This window comes from Oryza sativa, chromosome 10, assembly GCF_034140825.1.
Source record: "Oryza sativa Japonica Group chromosome 10, ASM3414082v1".
In the NCBI taxonomy this organism is placed as follows: Eukaryota; Viridiplantae; Streptophyta; class Magnoliopsida; order Poales; family Poaceae; genus Oryza; species Oryza sativa.
This window is the reverse complement of record NC_089044.1, coordinates 13204434-13224693: the sequence shown is the minus strand read 5'-3', so window position 1 is coordinate 13224693 and position 20260 is coordinate 13204434. Positions and strand designations below refer to the sequence as shown.

The following is a 20260-nucleotide window of genomic DNA, read 5'->3' as shown; positions in this document are numbered from 1 at the left end:
TTCATATCACCTGGACACTATGGAATGGTTGGATTATTGTGGAATTGGATTCACACCTCCCCCTCTATTCAAAATCCTCAAAATGGTTTTAGCCTGGGCTCGGGGTGCATGGTTTTGATAGTAGCACCTCGGCCATATAAGGACCGGTCTTCGGGCCTCTGTTGCAAAGCACTACCGTACTTCCACATGTCTAGTGGGTAAGGCTTAGTTTGTGGCTCAGTCTGGTTATAAACAATAGTACACGGATTGAGATGGACGAAGTCGGGGGTCGATGGACATCTCTAGGACAAATGAAGGCTACACGAGCTGCGGCCCGGTAGTCGAGATGTCATGGCACAGGGCCGGTGTCCTGCTGCTAGGGGCTCAGTCCTGCCTACCTGTCCCGTGGGTTCCGGCCGTAGGTGGGGTTGGGTCGGTACTCTTGTCTATGGCTAGGATGGGTTGGAAACTATGTCACGTCTTCCGTCCGTATACCGTGGTGGTATGTGGCACGTGGTTACACGTGAGGAAGATGTGTCTTGTGGGTAAAGATGTACACCTCTGATTAGAGTATAATCTATTCGAATAGCCGCGCCCTCGGTTATGGGCAAGCCGAGCAATGTACCGAAGTTAGTGTTTTAATTCTTAAAACCTGCTTAACAACTAAAATGTGGAATGGTTGTCCTGGGTTGGCTTGGGACAAGCTGGGACCCAGGGTCGGGTTGCCAGTTCGGTCTGAATCATTGTAGGCCTTGGGTTAAGGCAGGTTCGTGTGGGTTCACGGCCTTGGTTAATAATATTGTATAGCTCTGGAATCGTGTTTACAAAATAGCTTTGAGCAACTAAGTGTCTTTTAATGCTGTTTACTGCAAACCCTAACCCTTTATATTATAACCCCCTTGTACTCCCTTGCATTTAACCTGCACTTGTAGGTGTGTCTTGTTGAGTACGGTGGTTGTACTCAGTCTTGCTCAATTTTTCCCAAACCCAGAAGAGGAGCCCCTGGAAGATGAAGGCTTTGGTGTCTAGCTCGTGCCTGCCGTCAAGCGCCTGTGGTCGTCGCCCTAGTCTTCCGCTGTTTCCCGTTTGTCTTTGTGTGTGCTGGGCCTTCGCCGCCCATGTAATAAATTAACTATTTATGCTTCCGCTGGATAAACTCTGAAATGTATCAACTTTTGGTGTACCTTGCCTCCTAGCACAAGGAATAATACACACACGTAAGGAACGCCCGTTGGGTTAATTCCGGTCGTGACACTCATAAAATTCATCCCTATGAGCAGATAATTCAAAGATAGGTTGCTCCATAGAAGAGGAAGAAGTGTATTCCAGGAAACTTCTTCGGATAGAGCAGGGTGAACGTAGAAGAATAGAAAAATATGGACAGGCGCCAGAAATGCTTGTTGGTGTTTCTTACGATCACAGATAGAATCCGCAAGCGCACGGATATACCGATGTAGCACTTCCCCTATGGAGTATTTCAAGGGTATCGAATCCAAGGAAACATGTGTGATTATCTCTTCCTCCGGTTCATCAATGACACAAGATAAATATGGATAAAGGTAGAGAAGATTTCCTAGTGAGAAACAGTGTCTAAGTAAAGCTTAATTTTAATCCTAACACGATACTTCAGGCACTAGCAACCCGCTATTCCCAGATGTCGCTCGACTACGTACCTGGACAGGGAGGACTTAAGTGCTCTTATGCGCTGTCACCACCTCTACACCAACCTCTAACGTACCGTGGGATACGCAGCAACCACTGGAAATCAATTGCCCAGACAACACGTCTACGCAATTAATAACTACTCTTGTGCTAGCTAAACACTAAAGCAATAAATATATAATTAATGGACTATAGTGAACAATGATCACATATGCTTATTAGGAACTAACAAAGAATAATTCTCACTAAGAAAATCTTAATTACTCAGAATGATATTTCTATTGAACCAAAGTAATTAAAAAAGTACAAGAATAAGGAGTGGATTACCGACAACTCCGGGAGTCCTCCGACTTCTTTTACTTTACTCTCTCCCTATTCTAAGTATACTATAGAACATATAAAGAAGCTAAAGTATACTTAGAGCCTCTTGTAATTCAGCTCTACATCTTGGTGTGTGTTGGAATGAGGGAGAGGAGCTCTATTTATAGGCTTCAGATGACGGTTATTGTATGGGAAATGTCCTAAACGCCCTCCAACTGTCATTATGGAGCAATCCTGGACGTCCATGTTGGCGGTTATTAAATGCTGATTCTATATCGCCAACATCTGCATAAAGTCTAGATAATAAAACATCGAACATAGTAATAGGTGTTTAATCTCACATAATCCACAAGTGTTGGTGTATATTTGCGTGACCGATTCTGCCTTGCCTTCTTCCCAGTTACTCGTATCATTGCCCTTCGAGTAGAGATCCTCAGTTTCCAGCAGATCAAAAACGAATCGATCGGTGCAGCCTGGTCCATATTCACTGATTTAGTGCAGTCCGGACCAACCTTTTCCTTTCCTGAGTATGTGCTTTTGCAACATTTTCATACGAGTCTGGATAAGGAATCGGCATTCTATCTGGACATAACCGTCGGAGGATCATTCATGCACAAAACACCGTCGGAAGGAAAAGTAATTCTAGATCGCATTCTAGAAAATACTTCCTTCATGACACAATCTGATTAGCCCTATCCAGAGGCATCCGTGTCCAAGATAGAGAAACCTTCAACAATCGAGACACAACCCGAACCTTCCATTTCCACTAACTTTCTATAAAAGCCGGCATGTCCCAAGAAACTGCGGATCCCCTTGATGTTCACAGGAGGAGGAAGCTGAACTATTAAGTTAATTTTAGCATGATCAACTTCGATTCCTCATTGGGACACTCGATGACCAAGAACAATCCCTTCACAGAACCATGAAATGTTACTTTTCCCAATTGAGTACCAGGTCCTTCTCTTGGCATCGTTGTAAGACTTTGTCTAAATTCTGCAGACAATGACCGAAGGTCTTTCCATAGACAGAGAAGTCATCCATGAAGACCTCCATAATGTCCTCGATCATGTCCGAGAAAATAGACATCATACACCTTTGAAAAGATGCAAGAGTGTTGCATAGTCCGAAGGACATCCTACAATAAGCATAGGTACCGTACGGACTTGTGAACGTAGTCTTACTTTGGTCCTCCGGATGGATAGGAATTTGATGATTCCCGGAATACTGTAACATACCTGAATTCTAGGATTAAGGAATTTCCATCAAAACTAGTTGAAAGGGAAGTTCTTCTATTTTGTAAACCAAAAATTTCCATTTTAAACCTAGGTGAAGTTGATCTAACTCTTGCATGATAAAATTTTAGAACAAATTAAAAACCTTTGCATCTCTAACCTAGGACAAAAATATAAATTTATGTGTAAGCATGCATACTCTCATAGACATGTTTGACTTGAGTCCTTCATATGCATTTGGATTTGGATTGCATTCGGATTTTCGATTTGCATATCATAATAGGTCTCATGAATATTAACTAAGATCTAGATAAACAACTGAACCATTAGGGCCTAGTGCTAGCTAGAGGAAGTTAAAATAGGAACCATACACCTTAAAATATATCAACAAGGCCAATGCCAAGCCCCACAAAACTATTTTGGTCATCCATCTGAAGACTAGTCATGAACATGGAAGTGACCAAATAAATTATATCATATAGGATATATTCTATCTTAATCATCTCTATAAGCATTCTCTTAATTTAATACTAAAGTAAACTTGTGCATAATAGGTAAGGAGCTTATGACCTGTGTAAGGTAAACTGAAATTCTAACATATCATTATCACCTCAGGTTAATGAGAGTCCAAATATAACTTTTATAAACATTTACATGCATTTAGGAAAGGGAAACACATATAAGACATAAATCTTGAGAATTATCTAAAATAATTCGTGCAAGATAAAATCATGGGAAAATTCATGTAGGCTCTACTCAACACATACAACTCACTGTAATTTTGGTATGATTTAATAACTAAATTTGCACCTCAAATAAATCAGTCAAACTAATAAAAACTAGATTAACTGTAGTTCTTAATCGGCTAAAACCATACTTTATCTAAAAGTGCATTTAACTGCATAGAAGTGTATAAGTAAAATAATTTATTCAAATACTAGGTCATTTATCATTAATAAAAATAATTTTTTCAGAATTTATCTTCTCTGTTTAGGGCTCCTAAAAATTCGAACTAGTTTCCAAAGAACCCATATTCCTCTAATTTCTGTGAGTAATCTATCCATAATTTTTGAGTGCAACCAAAGAAAATGGAAACTAGGTACATACACCTACCTCCAGTAAAATCAACACTAGTTAATCTGATCAACACATTAAGTATTGAAGCTACAAAATTAGAGGAGAAAATAATTCCGGAAATTCGTCCAAAAACCAAGCTCACCCATGTTTCTGCCTACACATCTCTCTTCCACCTAGTTTACTTCGACCTGGGCCCCCCTTGTCAGTCCCTCCGGCTTGCCCTTCCTCTGTGCAACTTCCCTAGCCGACCGAGAAACACTGAGAGGGAGAGATCGAGCGCCGACCGGCTCTGGACGCCGCACGACGCGTGGCCACGACGTGTCGACGCCCTAAAAACGCCGAGCTCCATTTCTGCCTCTCCCAGACGCGTCGCCACTCTTCACCCACCATTCCAGTGCCGATCCATACGAGGGAGAGCATCCTCGCTGCTCTTCTCCACTGGTTCTCCATCACCGGCTGCGAAGAAGACGATGGCCGCAATCGTTGATGAGCCGCGGTCGTTTCCTCTTCTCTTGCGTTCCATACTCTCCTCACCATGCCGAATATTTCTCCTTTTGATTTCATCCTCTCTGGTGCAGCCAATCGGCGGGAACGCTGCCATGCACACCGGAGCTCTGGAGCGCGCTCTGCGCACCGCCGCAGCAACATCGTCGCCGTTGCCATCAATCTAGATCAAGCCGGAGCGAGCCACCACGCCACCAGCTTCACCTCAACCTCCTCTCCATTTCCCCTCAAGAATCTTCAAGAATGGTGCTACGAGTGTGGAGATCGTCCACCGTCTTCTCCACCTCCGGTCGCCGTCGCCATTGTCGATTCCGCCTCCTCCGGTGAGCCATTGTCCGATTCTTCGCGTATACACCATCCCTGGGACCTCACTAACCCCATGAAAACACATGCATGTCAATTCGATGAGTGGATCGAGCCGTTGCCGTCTTCCCGGAGCTCTACACCGTCGCCGGACCATCTTCTTCTCCGCTGCCGCTGTCCAGACTTTCCGGCGCCTCGTTCAAGGTTCGGTGAGCACCCTTGAGCCCATAGGATTGCATTCATGCATTTCATTCACTTAGAATTGAGCACCAACTCAACATGCAGTAGCAGCCTAAGCACAGCCGCCGCTCGGACTCGCCGCCGGCGTTACTCCGATGTCCACTGACCAAGAAAAGAAGAGGAATGGAATCGCAATAGCATGATCTTCATTTTGTCTTTTGGTCGCACCCTCAAACGAGCCACCGTTTGCCGCTGGCAAGCTTGAGATCGAGCTCAGCCATGGCTTGATCTGCTTCAGCTCGAACCAGGGACCTCGTCACAAGAATTTAGGTTAATATAGGGCTCTTTATGCAAAAGCTCAAGACACACAGAACAGTCATAGGACTGCGGGTTGATTTCCTGAAACTATAGGAGCCTTTTTGCATATTGGCCTGAGACTGACAGTGCACCCCTTGGAAACAAAATCTGAAATTATAAAAGAACAGTAACTAAAACTTGTAAAAATCCATATAAAATTAAATATAGCTCATTTTAAGATGATTCAAATTTCTGTGAACTCACCAAATTGGGAACTTTGATGTTATGGAATAAAAACTTGCACTCACAGTACAAATTTAGCCTCTAAAATTTATCCAAGTTAAATCACACAGAAAGCACGCACAAAATTTATAAAATGCATACAAAATTCATTTCAACTCATTTTGGAGCAAACTCAGTTTCTACAGATCCACCAACTTATGTTCTCCTATAAAGCAAAATGAAATAGTATACATACTATACATCAAATGCCTCTAAAACTATTACCTTTAAATGACTAGTTTTAGATAAGCTGAATTTTAGAAGTTCATATAAAATTCATCTTAGATCTTTTTTAGTAAACCCAAGTTCTGTAGAATCACCAAAACATATACTTCCAAATTATAAAATAAAATTATATACTTACTGTATGATAAAAGCCTCTAAATACTTATGTAAGTAATAACCATCATAGAGCAACCTTAAATTGTAAAATTTGTAGAAAATTCATCTTTAGTCTAAATGAAGTGAACCAAATATCTATAGAACCAGCAAACAGTGGGCTTCAACATAGTAAAATAAAATATGGAACCTTCTGTACAGGTTATAGCTCTAAACTTTAAATTTATAGGATAGGTGCTAATCACATAGTATCGATTGAGCAATATGTATATATATAAATGTATATAGAAATACACTCTAGCTATAATGAAACTCAAATAAAACTTGTTAGACCAGTGAATGCATAGTTCCATTCCCATCCACCAAAACTTAAGGCACTTAGCTCATATAATAATTTCTAGGTTGATATAATAAATTGCTAACATGGACTAGAGCTCCCTTAGTTTATAAAATATGAACCATGATAATAAAGACCATAAGCCTATGAACTAAGGTTAGATTAGTTAACTAAAATACTCATTTTATACATCACTAGCTAGATGAGGCAAGTTCTAGAGCTAAACCTCTAAAGCCATGACACGTTAAAACTTGTAAAATACATAAAGAATTCATATTAACTCTAAAAATTATGAAACCAAATGTGTTAGTGTTAGAAAACACATATCTTCACCCCAGCAAACATAAACTTAATAAGAATTACCTTACAATAGCATTTCACAACAGTAACTAAGTAAATCCTACACTATACCGACGAAACTTCTAAAATTCATAACTCCCAAATAAAATGAGATAAAATAGAAATTCTTTCACCTAAATTAATTTTAGACCAGTACCTATTCACTGTGCACAAATCATCCATTTTAGAGCATTTTGGATTTTTCGCATATTTCGGTGTTTAATTGCATAACGTGTACTTTGTATAGATGATTGCTTAAACGGTGAAGAAGTGATTTAGGTGCTGACATTTTCCTGATTCAAGGCAAGTCCCACCTCCATCTCTTTGATCACTTTGAACCTATGTTTTGGAGGTTATTGAAAATGTTTGCAAATCTTGCATGTCGATTGTACACTAATAAATTAAAATTTTGTTAAACTTGTTAGACAAACTCCTATTGTTTGCATTCACCTTGACCCCACATATATCCATATCCCTCATTCCTAACCTTAGGAACAATATGACTATACCACTTTATATATGAATTTTGGAGTCACTAGGTTACTATAATGCTTAGCCATGCTTAGAATGGTCTTCCTTGTCATTATGGGCTCATTACAAATATGAAAAATTGATTTTGAAATAATCTGGACAGAACTTTAATACTTGTGATTTTGATAAATAAAATGATGGAAAACATGGATTTTAGGTTTGGGCCTCAAGTGGTGCACATATGGTGATTAGTTGTGTACCGATAGGGGGAGAGTGTGCCCAAACCGACCTAAGGACTTCACTCAATGTCAGTTCATTTCGTATACAGTGCAACCACATGTGCTAGTATGGGATAGCCCAAGCTTAGTAAATTATTTATGGTTTAGCCTTACATTCTGGTAGGCCGGTGTGTATGAGTTCGTATAATTCAGAGGAGCTTCCTATTTACCCCGAAGTGGTAGTTTAGGTGACTAAGCGTGTCCAATACAACGGTATTGTGCCACGTGGTGGGTTCCCGTTGTGTCCGCCACCACGGCGTTAAGTTTAAGGCGTGGGCCCGCCACTTAACGGTTCTAGGTCATATAACGTGTATGGCTTAGGATGGAGTAACACGTATCGTGCTGGTGTAGGGCTAAATCATGAATTTTGGAAAAGCTTTGTTGCGGGTAATAAATCGGGTACTTATGTATCGCGTGACATGCTCTTGCATGATTATTATTTCGCATCATGTGGGTAAAGTGTACAAACTCTGCAGAGTTAAAACTAATCGATTAGCCGTGCTCGCGGTCATGAGCGGCGTGTGGATATGTATTGAGTATAGACTTGTGTTTATTCTTCTAAATGCTGAAATTTACCTTCAAATTGTGATGAGATTTGAGAATGATCTCCTTGCTGCCATGGAAGGCAATGAGGTGCATATTTATACATGATTAATGCCTACCTTGATGCCCAATATGTCAAATACTAGCTTGCTGAAATTTTATTTGAAAGTAAACCTGATTTAGAAATGTTTTATGCAAATAAAACTTGCTTTATGCTAAAAAGAACCATATTATGCCTTCCTTGATTATATGCCTTGCAAGTAGGGTCTTAGGCTTGTCTTGGTGCTTGCCAGTACATTATTTCTAATAATGTACTGACTCTTGCTATTGAATTAACCTTTTGCTTGCAGGTTTTAGATTTAGTCTTTGAGTGATGCGGGTAATCGACTGCTTCTTCTAGGACTTGAACTTAATGGGGTAAACCCCTAGTCGGTGTGCTTGTGGATTGAGTAGACAAGCTTCCGCTGTTCTATATATTTATTTGGCCAGTTGGCCAATGTAACTAAAGTAGATGTAGTTTATAATCGCTTTCATCTTATTTGTGTTTGCTATGTATAATCATGCTTGAGATGAAAGTGTGAATCTAGTGCACATCCTGGGAACTAGATTCACATGAGTATGAGTTAAGAATATTTGAGATGTTGTAGATCTTTAGCCATTTTTGTCAAGTCTCCTGAATGTGTAACACATCTGGTCACCGCCTTCGAGTGGTTTGACGGGCACATCTCAGGCTGAAGTTGACTGGCAGGCTAAAGGCCCGGCAATGTCTCCAATATTCCTCTCTCGAGGCGTCGGATATTTCATTATACTTGTTTGATGACTTGAATTATACATTTCATCTCTCAATTATAATGGAAGGTCCGGAGAGCCTACGACAAATACCCATCATGGAAACAGAAAAATGAATGATTTGCCAGCCGTTCCAACATTTCATCAATGAAGGGTAGAGGAAAATGATCCTTTTTCGTAGCCTTGTTAAGTTTTCTGTAATATATGCACATCCTCCATCCGGTTATGGTTCATTGCAAAATAAGTTTATTTTGAGCATTTGCAATGACCGTCATTCCTCCCTTCTTCGGCACAACCTGGACTGGACTAACCCGTATGGTACGGGATAAATAATCCCGGCATGTAGGAGTTTCATGACCTCTTTCTTTACAACTCCTCGCATTGCAATATTGAGCCCTCATTGAGGTTCCCTGGAGGGAGTACTCTCCAGGTCAATAGGGATATGATGAGTGCAAAGTGCGGGATTGATCTCTCTAAGATCTTGAAGGGAATAGCCAAGAACAGCGTGATGCTTTTCTAGTACAGACAGAAGACGTTGAGTCTCGTCTTCGGAGAGCTTGTCATCGATTATGACAGGGGCTTCTTTGTCATTGTGTAAGAAAGCATAGCGTAGGCCTTCAGGTAGAGGTTTAAGCTCAAGTGGAGGTCGAGGTTGCGGTTCCAATATTGGAAGTTCGAGAGTCTCACCGGGTTCCGCTTCTTCCTTGATGAAGTCAAGGACTTCATCTTCCAAAAGGGCCTTGGGAGACTCGTGAGGGGGGAACTGCTGTAACCTCCTCCGCTTACTCAATCTCTCGGAGAGAGTCGGTCAAGGCGAACCTTGCCCGCGAGAATGGAACTGAGAATTTGTTCCCTCACAAAGTTATTCTGAGGCTATCTAATCGAGGCGTGTTTATGAGGAGTTGCTCAATGGGAAGCCCGATTAGAATGTCAAAATCTTGGATTTCAAAGACGTGGAAATCCAAGACAGCCTCCCTGTCTTCAAAGCAGACATGCACATCTTGTACAATCCCAAATACTTCAATAATATTTTCGTTCGGGTGTTTGAAGAATTTGTTTGTCGGGGTTACTGCCTTTGACAAACCTATTAGCTAAGGATGATCTCTTTGAGTTCAATGACGCATGCCTAAAATCTTTTGAAATTCTCAAAAAGGCACTCGTCTCTGCTCCAATCATTCAACCTCCTGATTGGACTTTGCCCTTCGAGATTATGTGTGATGCAAGCAATTTCGCTGTTGGTGCGGTCTTGGGCCAAACCAAGGATAAAAGGCATCATGCAATCTGCTATGCAAGCAAAACTCTAACCGGAGCTCAGTTGAATTATGCAACTACTGAAAAAGGAGCTGCTCGCGGTTGTTTTTGCTATCGATAAGTTTAGATCTTACTTGGTGGGAGCTAAGGTGATAGTTTACACTGATCATGCTGCTCTAAAATACCTGCTCACTAAGAATGATGCTAAACCTCGGATCTTAAGATGGATTTTGCTGCTCCAAGAATTTGGCTTAGAAATTAAGGATAAAAAGGAGTAGAAAATTCCGTAGCAGATCATTTGTTTGGGCTGCAAATCACTGACACGCAGGACCAACCGATAAATGATTTCTTGAGAGACGACATGCTGATGACGGTTCGTGACTCCAACCCGTGGTATACCAACATAGTGAACTACATGGTGTCAAAATACATACCAACGGAGGAAAATCAACGGAAGCTGAAATACAAGAGCCGCTGTCATATATGGGATGATCCTTAACTGCACAGGGTCTGCTCCGATGGCTTACTAGAAGATGTGTGCCCACTGAAGAGGGACTTAAGATTATAGAATGATGCCTTGCCTCACCTTATGGTAGTCATTATGGTGCATTTCGCACACAGGCTAAGATTTGGCAATGTGATTTCTTCTGACCAACAATGTATGAAGATTCGAAAGAATTTGTCAGAAGATGCCCAAGCTGCCAGAGGCTAGGAGGAATCACTGCTCGTGATGAAATGCCCCTCGCATACAACCTGCAAGTCGAAATATTTGATGTTTGGGGTATTGACTTTATGAGACCTTTTCCTGAGTCCCGTAACTGCGAGTATATTCTGGTGGCAGTCGACTATGTCTCCAAGTGGGTTGAGGCTATGCCGTGCAGCGCCGCGGATGTGAAGCATGCCAAGAAGTTCATAAAGATCATCTTCCCAAGGTTTGGTACTCATAGGATGGTCATAAGTGACGGAGGTTCGCACTTCATTGACAAAACCTTCTGAGGCCTCCTACAAGACATGGGAGCCAAGCACAACATGGCCGTACCTTACCATCCACAGACCAGCGGTCGAGCAGAAACATCAAATAAGCAAATCAAGAATATTCTGCAGAAGACGGTCAACAAAATGGAAACAGGATGGAAGGATAAATTGTCGGACGCACTGTGGGCATACCAGATAGCATACAAGACATCCATTGAAATGTCCCCATATCAGATTGCCTACGGGAAGCCATGTCGACTCCCTGTAGAGCTCGAGCACAGAGCATATTGGCCCATCAGGAACTGGAATATGGACTTTGAAGGAGCAGGGGAATGGATGAAAATACAGATCGCTGAACTTGAAGAATGGAGAGAGAAGGCATATGACAATGCTAAGATATACAAAGAAAGGACGAAGCGCTGGCATGATAAAAGGATAAAAATCAGGAAATTAAAACCAGGAGACAAAGTGCTGATGTTCAACTCCAGGGTTAAGCTTTTCGGCCATGGGAAATTACGCAATAAATGGGAAGGACCGTTTGACGTCATCGACACCTCTTCGCATGGGGTAATCACACTCCGTGACGATTCAGGTAACATATTTTAGGTAAACGGTTAACGCTTAAAGATTTTCCTTGAGTCGAATGAAACTTTAGATGAGGAAGTAGATATTATTGAATTAATCGATTATGAACCATAATGATCTCATCTAAAGCATGCTTAATTTCCTGTATAGTTGTCATTTTTGTGCTTAATTTAGGATTTTGTGGGCCTAGGAAAAAAAATTGGTGGCCAACTGGACCCACCAGGGTTCGGCCGAACCACGGTGACGCCCAATCGGCCCTATTTTTGAAAAATAGCCCCCCCTCCCTCGTTTGTAATTCGTTGTGATGTGCATTCGGAGGTAGATCGATCAGATCAGACTTAGAACACATGTTCTTCCTCCTCTCTTCCACTATTTCAATCTCCCTCTCCATCTCATCTCAATTCCTTCGATCCATCACCTTCAACCCACAAATGACTGGCAAATCATTGATCCCATACATTGGCTCTTCCTCCAATTCCACCTACAACCTTGACGGAGAGCCGACATCAGCGAATCAATTGATCCCGGTAGAGAACTTTACGATGGAAGGGGTGAACACACTGTGGGCGAGCTCATCGGCGAGCTCCCTAGTTCGGCTGAATCAGGCCCCTCTCGGCCCCCCGTTCAGCAGCACGATCCCTTTCCCCTCGCCATGTCACCAAGACTAAAATCCGGGGTGATTCGCCTGTGCGACGGCCCACAACGGGAAAACTCGGTCTTTTGAAGGCGAGACGTCTTTTCCAATACGATGAGAAGGCTGCTCCGCCTCCCGCCGAACGGTATGTGGGCACCCTATACACCAAGGCAGCGGATGAGGTGCTCCACAAATACATCACACCCTCCGCCACTCCATCTACTCCCAAGGAGGACCGATTTTGCATTCGGGGAGTGCAAACTCCCGACGGTGGGTATGGTAAAGGATTGCACCGGCCTTTGACGCAATCGGACAAGGAGGAGGCAGCGGAGTCCCGTAGCCCTCCACCTATGAAGGTGAAGTGTCGTTTGATGCCCCCTCCGACCAAATTTGGTAATCTAAGTATCGGAGATGGAGATGGAATCGAAGTGGAAATCGAGATGGAAATCGCTCGGGAAACAGAGTAAGGATCAGCCGAAGTCCGAATCGGCTACGATCAAGATTGGCAGGGTTCGAGTTGGACGGGGTTAGCCGATCAAGTCGAATCTGACAATGTCACGCCCAGAAATTCCCGAATAGAATTCCATGCAGAATGTCACGACCGGAAATAACCCAACGGGCATTCCTTACGTGCGTGCATTAATCCTTGTCCCAGGAGGCAAGGTACACCAAAAGTTGATACAATTCAGAGTTTAACAAGCGGAAGCGTAAATAGATAACTTATTACATGGGCAACGAAGGCCCAGCACACACAGAGACAAACGAGAAACAGCGGAAGACTAGGGCGACGACCACAGGCGCTTGACGGCAGGCACGAGCTAGACACCGAAGCCTTCATCCTCCTGGAACTCCTCTTCTGGGGTTGGGAAAAATTGAGCAAGACTGAGTACAACCACCGTACTCAACAAGACACACCCACAAGTGTAGAATAAATGCAAGGGAGTACAAAGGTGTTACACTATAAAGGGGTTAAGGTGGCAGTAAACAGCATTTAAAGATATTTAGTTGCTCAAAGCTATTTTGTAAACACGATTCTAGAACTAAACAATATTATTTATCAAGGCCGTGAACCCACACGAACCTGCCTTAACCCAAGGCCTACGATGATTCAGACCGAACTGGCAACCCGACCCTGGGTCCCAGCTCGTCCCAAGCCAACCCAGGCCAACCATTCCACATTTTAGTTGTTAAGCAGATTTTAAGAATTAAAACACTAACTTGGGTACATTGCTCGGCTTGCCCATAACCGAGGGCGCGGCTATTCGAATAGATTTTACTCTGATCAGAGGTGTACATCTTTACCCACAAGACACATCTTCCTCACGTGTAACCACGTGCCACATACCACCACGGTATACAGACGGAAGACGTGACATAGTTTCCAACCCATCCTAGCCATAGACAAGAGTACCGACCCAATCCCACCTACGGCCGGAACCCCCGGGACAGGCAGGCAGGACTGAGCCCCTAGCAGCAGGACACCGGCCCTATGCCATGACATCTCGACTACCGGGCCGCAGCTCGTGTAGCCTTCATTTGCCCTGGAGAATGTCCATCGACCCCCGACTTCATCCACCTCCATCCGTGTACTTTTGTTTATAACTAGACTGAGCCACAAACTAAGCCTTACCCACTAGACATGTGGAAGTACGGTAGTGCTTTGCAACAGAGGCCCGAAGACCGGTCCTTATATGGCCGAGGTGCTACTATCAAAACCATGCACCCCGAGCCCAGCCTAAAACCATTTTTGGGGATTTTGAATAGAGGGGGCGGTGTGAATCCAATTCCACAATACTCCAACAATTCCACAGTGTCCAGGTGATATGAATATTCCCAAAGTCTAGAGTTGTAAAACCGCCTAATGTTACCTAATTAAAAGCGAAGCATCTACCTATAATCGTACTAGTGGTACCATGAGTAGAGTGTCCACTAGTTGGGGTTTTGTTTAATCTAGGGTGAACAAAGAAATAATAACAATAACAATAATAAGGTCATAATAAAGGTAAATAGGCATGGCTAAATAAAACAGTGATAACGCGGGAATTTAAATAAAGCGATAATGCAATAATTTAAATCAACATAATTTTACAAACTGGGATTCAATATGTTCAAAGATGATGTGACTTGCCTTGCTCGCTTTCCCAAACGCCGGCTTCAACTTCCACGAAGAGCGGATCTTCCAAAGCTGCAACGTCTACACGACCAACAGAAAAGAAAAGGCTTTTACTCTACTAAACTCCATGTAACAAGCAGAAACAAAGCACAAAAATGGGTTCTTGACTTCTTAAGGAAAAATTAGAGACTTGAACGGTCCAATTCCGAGTTCAAATGGCCAAGATATGGCCATTTGAAGTTGATATGCTCTTTAAGTGGATATTTGCGAATTTCTTCATTTAAATTTTAATTTAAAATCGGATTTATTGCGTCAGCCGAGGGGAGGGGCGCGCGGACCGGGTCCACGGGAGTGGGGCCCACGCGGCAGCCTCACGGTCCACGGTGGACCGGGTGCACGCGGCTTGCGCCGGCCGGCGCCGTGGGTCCCACGCGTCAGCCGCACCCGAGGGCGCGGGCGGCTGACGGCCGGGCCCCACATGGCAGCCGCGGGGCGCGCCCGAAGGCGGCCTCGCCGGCATGGCCGACGGGAGGCGACGCGCCCGCGCCCCGATGGTCGCCGGCGGCGACCTCCGGCGCGACGGACCGGCGCCCGAGAGAGGGGAGGGAAGGGGGAAGTGAAATGGCGGTCCTCGGCTCACCCCGGGTCGACGGCGACGACGGGAACGGCGACCGAAGCGGAGAGAGGCGGCGGCGCGGCTCGGGTCGACGAGGACGGCGGCGTTCCGGCGGTCGGCGGGCGAAACGAAGGGGTGGACGAGGTCGACGAGGACGCGGCGAAGCCGAAGGAGGCGATGCCGAAGCGGGAGGAGGGCCGGGGCGACGACGGCGGCGAACCGAAGCTCGGCGGCGACGGCGGAGAGAGAGGACGACGGCGCGAGCTTGATTCCGACGGGGAGAGAAAGCGGCAAGGGTCGGAAACGGAGGAGGGAGGCACGGGGAGTGCTTAAATAGTGTTGGGAGTGAGAGAGGGCGGCCGGAGGGGAAGGAAACCGGCGCGGCGATCTCGGCTCCATCAATGACGCCGGCGAAGTTTGCGGGAGGATTTCCAAACGAATCCGAGGGAGAGAGAGAGGGAAAAGTGGGGGAAAAGAGGGAGGGAATCACGGGGAGTGATTTCCCCCTCTTTATTGCGCGCGGGGGCGGCGGGATGCGGCGGAATCCGCGGCGGCGGCGACGCTAGGGCACGGGCGAGGCGGCGGGCGCGGCGCGAGGTAGGGGATGACGGGTGTCCCCACCCGTCAGCGAGGGTGGCGGGCGGGCCCGCCCGTCAGCGACGCGCGCGCGGGGGCAGGCCGATGGGCCGCGGGGGAGAGGAGAGAGAGGGAGGGAGCTGGGCCGAGCCGGCCCAAGAGAGGAAGGGGGGGAAAAGGACTTTTAGGGATTTTTCTTTTTATAAAACCTTTTTAACTTTGTTTATTTCTTCTTAATTATTATTTGTGCTCTGAAAATTCCACTAAAATTTATTTACGCATTTTAGGCTTTTAGGAAATATACAAAAATCCTCCAAGCCTTATTTGACTTTTAGCTTTGCACATTTTAATTGTTGGAGGCTTTCACATGGATTTTACTTATTCTATGCACAATTTCGAGGATGTATTTTAGAGCCGATTTGGGACGCGACACAGAATGTGCATTAAAATCCCTGTCCAGGACCAGCCGGGGTACACAAACGACAATGTTGACATTCAGATCCACGTCTTAGAAACATCATAAAAGTCTTACAAAAATGCAGCGGAAAACAAAAGATAACTGGAGCTAATCCTTGACTCGAACTGCAGCGGGAACACCACTCCACAGGCATCCTCGACGGCACGGACAAAGCCTACTCCTCGGAGAACCCGCCATCGGACACATACTCGAGCTCTGGGATTGGGGAAAATAGAGCAAGGCTGAGTACTACCCACTGTACTCAGCAAGTCATACCGGAACGGGGGTATGATGAAGGGATTCCACAAGGGATAGCTAAGCAGGTTCATTTGCATAAATACTGGCATTTATAAACAGGAATTGAATGCGAAAACAGTTGTAATAATTAAGCAGTATTAATCATCCACTGTCCAACGCTACACCACGTTGCGACAGGCCCAACCATCCACCTAAACTATCCAAATTCAAAAGATTACACTAGGGTGAGACTAATCACGGTGAATCTGGTTGACCGCCCATAACCGCGGGCACGGCTATTCGAATAGTTTTACTCTGATCAGAGGTGTACAACTGTACCCACAAGACACAGCCCCACGACACGTTTCCGTGCGCCGACATGCCACCACGACATCCCGGAAAGAGGCCGTGACAGGACCATTCGCATAACCCCCTCTAACCAAGCACACCACACCTCAGGTTTCACCCCCACTCCTCGCAAGGCAGCGGGCAGTCCCCTCTCGTGCCTAGGTGAATCTGGAAGCCGCATAGGCCGTCGCAGGGCCCATCCAAACTCCATCACGCCCACCCTTGCCTAGATGCGTCGGCTAGAGGAAAGCTACACTACAAGCCCAGCCGTTGCCCACGCTGGCTTGTGGTAAGTACGATAAGTTCTTCCAGGGCATCCCGCGAACCGGTCCTTAACTGCCATGGGTGCGACCAGCAAAACCATGCACCCACAGCCCACCATGTGATTCATTTTAATTAACCAACACCCAAGCGGTGTCACTAATCCAACATTATCATATAAACCTATAGTCTAGGTTTTAAATGAGATCTCCCCATTGTGTGCTAGTTGAACTAAGCATGGCTAAGCAACCCTAGTCCTAACTCTAATCATGTTATAACCCAAGCTAACAAAGGAGCATGGTATCAAATTAGCATGGCTGTAACAATAGGTAACCATCCCATAGTAATATTGCAAAACAAATGCGGTATTTGAAAGAAAACATTAGGACATTTGCAATATAGGATCAATATGATCAAGTGACAAGCATGACTTGCCTTGCTCTGCTGCTGGAGGGACCTCGGCGACTATCTCGAAGTACACCGGAGCGTCGGAAGAGCCGGAATCTAGCGACATACAAGGCAAACATTGCAAACAGGCTATAAGACTACTGAAACAGGGAACAAAACCATTTTTAATGGATTCTACACATTTTTCTTGATTTACTGAGACTTGAATGGGATTAAACGGAGCTCGGATGAATTAGTTATGAATTTTAGAAGATTCACTGTGTTTATTACTATAACAAAAATCCTTAAATAATTTATTGCGCAATATTAACCAGGACTGACGTCAGCACGGGGGCGCGGCGCCGACATGCGGGGCCCACCGGTCAGCGACTCGAGAGAGGGAGGAAGGGCGCCGACACGCGGGACCCACTGGTCAACGGCGCGGGAGAGAAGGGGCAGCGGCACCGGCTCGGCTTGGCTCACGGCCGGCCGACCGACCGCGGCGACGGCGACGGCGCGCGCGCGAATGCGTTGCCGGCGACGGCAACCGGCGGCGAAGGCGACGGCGCAAAGGCGATGCGGAGGCGGCTGCGCTAACGGCGGCTAGGAAGGGGAGGGAACGGGCGGCGATAAAGGCGGCCGCCGGCTCGGCTCGGCATCAAAACCGACCGGCCGGCTAGGTCTAGCGGCGACGGCACGCGGCCAACGACGGCGGCGACCGGCGGCACGGGAGGCGGCGGCGGCAGTCGAAGGCGACGGCGCGCGACACTAAGAGGAGAGGAAGGGGAAAAGAAGGGAGGGGTGCCTCACCGAGGGTGGCCGGCGCGGAGGAAGACGATGGCGAACGGCGACGGCAAGCCACGGGAGGACGACGTCGGCGAGCGGACGAGCTTCGGGGTGCCCTAAGGAAGGAGGAGAGAGGGATTAGAGAGAGGGAGATGAACCACAGCGACCGGAAACCATGGCCGAAGGCAGCGGTAGAGGTGGTGCTCACCCGTGCGCGAGGGGATGAGGGCTCCGGCGACGAACCTTGACGGAGGAGAGGTGGACGGGGTGGATCTCGGCCACGCGAATCCGACGGCGGTGTCGGCGCGGCCTGGCGGCGACCCTAACGGCGGCTAGCGGCGGCCGGAGAAGCGGAAAATGGCGGCTGCGGAGGTTGCACGACGCGGGGGCGATGGGAGGCTCGAGAGAGTGCGGCGAAATGGGGAAAAAGTGAGAGGGGGCGACGGCGGTGCTTAAAAAGGGGAAGAGAGAACCGGACGTGGCCGGGAGAGGCGGAAATCGCCGGCCGACGTGGGGGAATGGGGAAGAGAGAGAGGCGGGATTCGATTTTCGAATCCCGGCCATCTCGGGCGCGGGCGCGAGTGGGAGAGAGAGGGGAGTGGGCGCTGGAGACGCGGCGCACGCGCGGGCGTGGTCGACGTGGCCCGGGGAAGGCGGGGACGTGGGCGCGGCGGCGGTTTCGGCGCGGCGGCGCGAGCGCGAGATCGGCGGGAGGAGGGAGACGGGCCCGACAGGTGGGCCCCACCTGTCGGCGACCCCGAGAGAGGAGGCGGCGGGGCGGCCTGGCTGGGCCTCGGCCGGCGGCCGGCCCAGTAAGGGGGAGGGAAGGAAGGAGGGAATGGGCCGGCGGCCCATTCGAAAGAAAGGAGGGAAAAGAGAGGAAAAAGAAAAAGAAAAAGGAAAAAGGATTTTCCCTGGAATTAAAATATTGCTTGCTCAATTTTAATTGGTTAAAATTATTTCTAGAGCTCTGAAAATTCCACTAAAAATCCTGTTAATGAATTTCGACCTGTAGAACTCAAGAAAAAGTCCCACATGTCAAATCCGATTATTATTTGCATTACTTTCTTAGGGTTTTCTCCTGATTTGCACCGGTATTTTCTTAGGGTCATTTATAAATTACAATTTTGGCTTGGGAGGGAAACTTCGGGGTGTGACAAACCTACCCCCCTTAAACGGAATCTCGGCCCCGAGATTCGGAGGAGCTGGTGAAGAGGTGCGGATGGGCGGCTTTCAACTCATCTTCCCTTTCCCAGGTTGCTTCCTCTTCTGAATGATGATTCCACTGAACTCGGCAAAACCTGGTGACCTTATTTCTGGTTCTTCTTTCGCTGGTATCAAGTATACGAACCGGCTTCTCCACATAGGTTAGGTCCTCTTGGATATCAATGTGCTCCGAATCAGCCTGTTCTTCAGGTACCCTTAAGCACTTCTTTAATTGGGACACATGGAACACGTCATGGATGCCGATCATGTTGGATGGAAGTTCTAGCTGATAAGCAACTTCTCCCCTTCGTTCCAAAATTTTGTATGGTCCCACGAAGCGTGGTGCCAACTTGCCTTTTGTCTGGAAACGGTGTACTTCCCGGAGCGGAGTGACACGAAGATACATGTAATCTCCTGCCTCAAAAGTGAGCTCCCTTCGACGGTTATCCGCGTAGCTCTTCTGTCGAGACTGAGCAATTCTCAACCTTTCCCTGATGATTATGACTTTCTCTTCTGCTTCCGCTAATACCTCTGTTCCGAACAGTTGACGTTCGCCTGTCTGATCCCAGAAGAGAGGTGTGCGGCACTTCCGACCGTATAAAGCTTCAAACGGTGCCATCTGTAGACTGGCCTGGTAGCTGTTGTTGTACGAGAATTCTGCATATGGCAAGCTTTTGTCCCAAGCTCCACCAAAATCAAGAGCGCAAGCTCTCAACATATCTTCCAAGATTTGATTGACTCGCTCGGTCTGACCATCAGTTTGCGGGTGATAGGCCGTGCTGAAATTTAAACGGGTCCCCAATTCTTCCTGTAGCTTCTGCCAGAATTTTGAGGTGAACTGACTACCTCGGTCGGATACTATCTTCTTGGGTACCCCATGCAAACACATGATCCT

General features: G+C 46.4%; 1 long non-coding RNA gene across 2 annotated transcripts; it reads left to right on the top strand.

Moving 5' to 3' along the window:
• Positions 1-4633: 4633 nt before the first annotated feature.
• On the top strand, positions 4634-8682 carry LOC9266706 (uncharacterized). 2 transcript variants are annotated; one of them, XR_010737251.1, is made up of 3 exons: positions 4634-5282; positions 7100-7155; positions 8495-8682. It is a non-coding gene; the product is annotated as an uncharacterized lncRNA (long non-coding RNA). The 2 variants fall into 2 exon arrangements; XR_010737252.1 differs by having other exon boundaries at positions 4634-5287.
• Positions 8683-20260: the final 11578 nt, after the last annotated feature.